The following is a 4,004-nucleotide window of genomic DNA, read 5'->3' as shown; positions in this document are numbered from 1 at the left end:
CTTCTTCAGAAAGGAGGAAATGAAAGGTAAAACAACATCTTGCAACCCGGAAATATCGTTATCGCCACTCCAAGCAGCATACACTATAGGATCAGCTGGTCGGCAAGCTCCCGGAAGTTGAATATTCATGCACCATTGGCTAAGCTTACGTCTTATTGTTACACTACGGCAAGGAGGACAGGTAAAACATAGTAAAAATGCACTTAAGCCGAACTCAGTTTTTGGCGGTCAAGCTAGTTCTGGAGTTGCGCGTGCAGTTTACGGAGAAAATGCGGCGAAAAGCTGCCGTCGGTTTTAAGAAGGCCTGCATGGTTATTTTTTTGTGCACGACATGAACATGAACATGAACACAGCGCTCGTGTTGTCGTGTTTGTTCCGTCCTCGTGTTTTTTCCGCGCTGTTTTACCATGGATGAACAGAAATGTGCTGAGGCTACTGCTACATCTTCCGCCCTCGATGACGCATCGTCACTTTTTCAAGCCTCCCTAGTCAGGTAAAGTTGTATGGCAGTCTATACATACATGAACGAGTAGCTTGGATGCGAGCACTCATTGATCGCTGCACTTTGGGGAAGGTACAGTGAAGAAATATTGGTCACCAGGGGTCACGTCTGGTTAAAGTGCGACATTGTTTCAGGGTCATTGTTCTCGAATTTTGCCGTGTGTCACATGCCACATGCATTCATGGTCTGAAAGGCTGACGCAGTGCAAGAACTGTCATAGTTTCTCGCAGTTCAAGAGGAGACAAAGCAACAGAATTCTCATAATCAGCTTACATGGTCAACAGAAAAGGGGCAAACGCATCCGTGTCTACACAGGCAAATTTCTTTTCGAGCACGCTATGAAAAGCTTTAGGCAAACATGCAAAGCCAATATGCATGCTAAACTTTGCACACCGTGCACGACTGTACGATTACATATTAAAAGACAGATCTATTGCTCGCGTCACGCAGCTAAAGTGTGCATAATGCAGCACACAAGGAGAAGAATGGCTATTTCTTTGAGCACATGTTACTGGGGGTCTATTGTTAGGCATCAGCGTGACCGTAAAGAACCCAATCCCCTGACCAGCTAGCTGCACGTCCAGACTGGCTGCACCTGGAACTACGATGAGCCGATGGCAAATCTATGGGGATGTCGTACCTGTGCGCTCCTGGAAGAATTACGAACAATCCTCGGTGGGTGAGTTCTCGGAGTGGCTTATCCTCTGGTGCGGTCCTTTCGGTCACGCTCGCTGGGTTCTCCTCCTGGCTGCACGGTCTCCCAAGAAACAGGTGGGCGTGCGTCTCGCAGAAAACTGTCTCGTCCTTGAAGAGCTCTCGGTCAGATTTGGAGGGCCGGGTATCGGACGCTGTGGCCTTTTAAGCGGCCACACTCTTTCCCTCCTCTCTCGCTCTCCGCTTCTTCCACCTCCTCTCCTGAGCAGCTGCCACGAGTTCGACTGGATGCAACGGAGGGAGAGGCGGAGACGAGAGCCCCAAAACCAAAAACAAAAGCCTGCCTAATGCGACGCGAAGTATGTGCACGTGCTAGCTTGCGTGCGTGCGTGCGTGCGTGCCTGCTCGGAGCGCGCATTCTGGAAGCGACCTGTGTTATATAAGCAAACGGCCTTGAACTTTCAACCTCGAAAAAAGCCAGTAGCGGTGCGTGCGTGCGTGCGTATGCGTCACGGCGAAACCCAGAAACTAACGGAGCCTGAGGGAGGGGAAGCCAGGTGGGTGAGGAGAAAAGGCGGAGAGAGGAACCACTCTGAGTACTCCCTTCCTTTCTTGGTGTCGAGGAAAAGAGAGAGAGAGGCTGCGGAAGGGAGATGCCGCTACGCGGGTTCGTGTTTTGCTTTTGTTTCTTGCCTAATACAAACGGTGATTCGGGCTCTCCGGGGCAGATGCGCCCAGCAAAGCTGCTCGCCGGGCGCGGTTCACTGAAAATTGTCGGCGAGGTGGGCGACGCGGCGACCTTTGGGAAAACGCCTAATTCGCCCGGAAGTCGAGGAAGATTTTACTCGTGCCTTAAGGGAGCGTTTCGTACTTTTTGCTGTTTTTTATATTGGCGAGAGAAACTTGAGATCTTTACCCCTGTCCTGAATACGCCATCCACACAGGGCAAGTTGGAAAAGAAATGCAGGAAAGAGGCTCAGTAGAGTTCACCATACCACAGTCAAATTAACGGGCGCCCGGTCAACGTCACTGAGGCATATTTATTGAACTAAGTGCTGTCCACTTGATCCCTCATCGGCAGTAAGATTGACTGACACCAAAACAAACTGGCATCGACCCGCGTATATGCTGAATTCCATTTCCGCTCACTGCAACTCACACTCTATCTCTTACTCATCTATGAACGAGTATGAAAGACTAAGTGAGCGCTTTCTAGACTCAGTGAACCACTAGGTAGAGTTTAGTGGACCAAAACACGACAGCTGCACACATGCATGACAGTATGAATTTGTTATGCAAACAGTTAGAAGTGGCAACGATTTGAATGTGCAAATACGCGGCAGCTTACGACGCAGTGCGAACCTGAACATCTAATGTCTGTACCTCAGTGTCAATAGAGTTACGAGACTGTTGCGCTTGTGCTTCCTGGCTATATTCGCTTAGTGCTCTTAACACAGTTGCCTCTCTTGAAATAGGTTTATTATTTATTTATTTAGGTTCTGGCAGTGTAAATATTCAGTCGCTGCTGTTCCGACCACGCAAAAACAACCCGCCGCCGTGGCTCAGTGGTTACGGCACTCGGCTGCTGACCCGAAAGACGCGGGTTAGATCCCGGCCGCGGCCGGTCGAATTTCGATGGAGGAGAAATTCTAGAGGCCCGTGTACGGTGCGATGTCAGTGCGAACCCCAGGTGCACGAAATTTCCGGAGCCCGTCACTACGGCTTCCCTCATAGCCTGAGTTGCTTTGGGACGTTAAACCACACTAAACCAACCAATAAACCAAACCAAGAAATAACAACAACAACAAAAAAAAACTTGCTTTTCATTACAGGCCGAACCGGAGAATACAAGCTCCTTTGGCGTCGTGAAACGTGGCCACAACGCGGCTCCATACGCTGCGAAGCCGAGTGAAGCCAAGGCGAAGCCAATGCGGGGCCAAGTGCAGTGAAAGAGCCGCTTTCTGCGGGGCGAACTCGCGGCCTCCTCGGCGCGAAAGTTCACGTCCGTGACCATTGTTCGCGCTTCTCTCCTGGCCTCGTTTCTATGCTCAAGTCGTAAAACGTGACATCGTGACGGCTTGTACGAGTGCTGCCCGTTGGGCAAAACCGCGAGAACTAGAGCGAATGAAATTTCGGGCAGGCGAGAAATCCCTAATTGCAGCGACAAAAGGGGACTTTCTTTTTTTTTTCCTCCCACTTACTGTGTCTCTCCTCCGTTCTCGCTTATTCGCAGCGTTTAATTCACAGCACGTTGAAACTCGACTGCTATTGTCCTTGTAGAGTGTTGAGAGCAAGTTGGGGAGTCGTAGGGTTTTAACCGAGGATTGTTTCGCTAACTTAGAGGGTTTTAATAAACCAAGCGAATAACGCTGTGACCTTCAATGAACACTGGTGAACTATACAGGGTGTTTCACCCCAGATTTTACACAATTTAAAAAAATATGCTTTTTGAGTTGCAAAGGCATTTTACGGCATAGCATTGTCAGCGGTGTAGTACATCATAATACAGTTAAGACGTGCTAACTTGCAGGCTGGTTAACTAATAATGAATAGTTAACTATTAAGTATTACTGTAAGGCGCGGTATTTACTAAAAGGCGTGTAGCGAGCCGTAACTAATATCTGTATCAGTTTATAGAATTTCGGAAACGTGGTAGCCCTCCACGCTGTGGCGCAACAAATTTTGACTATTTCGATGAGCTTCGTGCACTAGAGAGGTTGCTTTGTCTGCAAGTGTCTCAAAAGCCCATGTATTTTGGCGCGATGTCGCCGAAACTTGTTGGGCCACAGCTCCGAGGATAACTACGTTTTCTTAGTTCTAAAAATTTATATGGATATCAATTACGGTG

The sequence above is a fragment of the Amblyomma mixtum genome, chromosome 5 (genome assembly GCF_055824585.1).
Source record: "Amblyomma mixtum isolate Tamu chromosome 5, ASM5582458v1, whole genome shotgun sequence".
Taxonomy (NCBI): Eukaryota; Metazoa; Arthropoda; class Arachnida; order Ixodida; family Ixodidae; genus Amblyomma; species Amblyomma mixtum.
Note: the sequence above shows the minus strand (reverse complement) of the source record.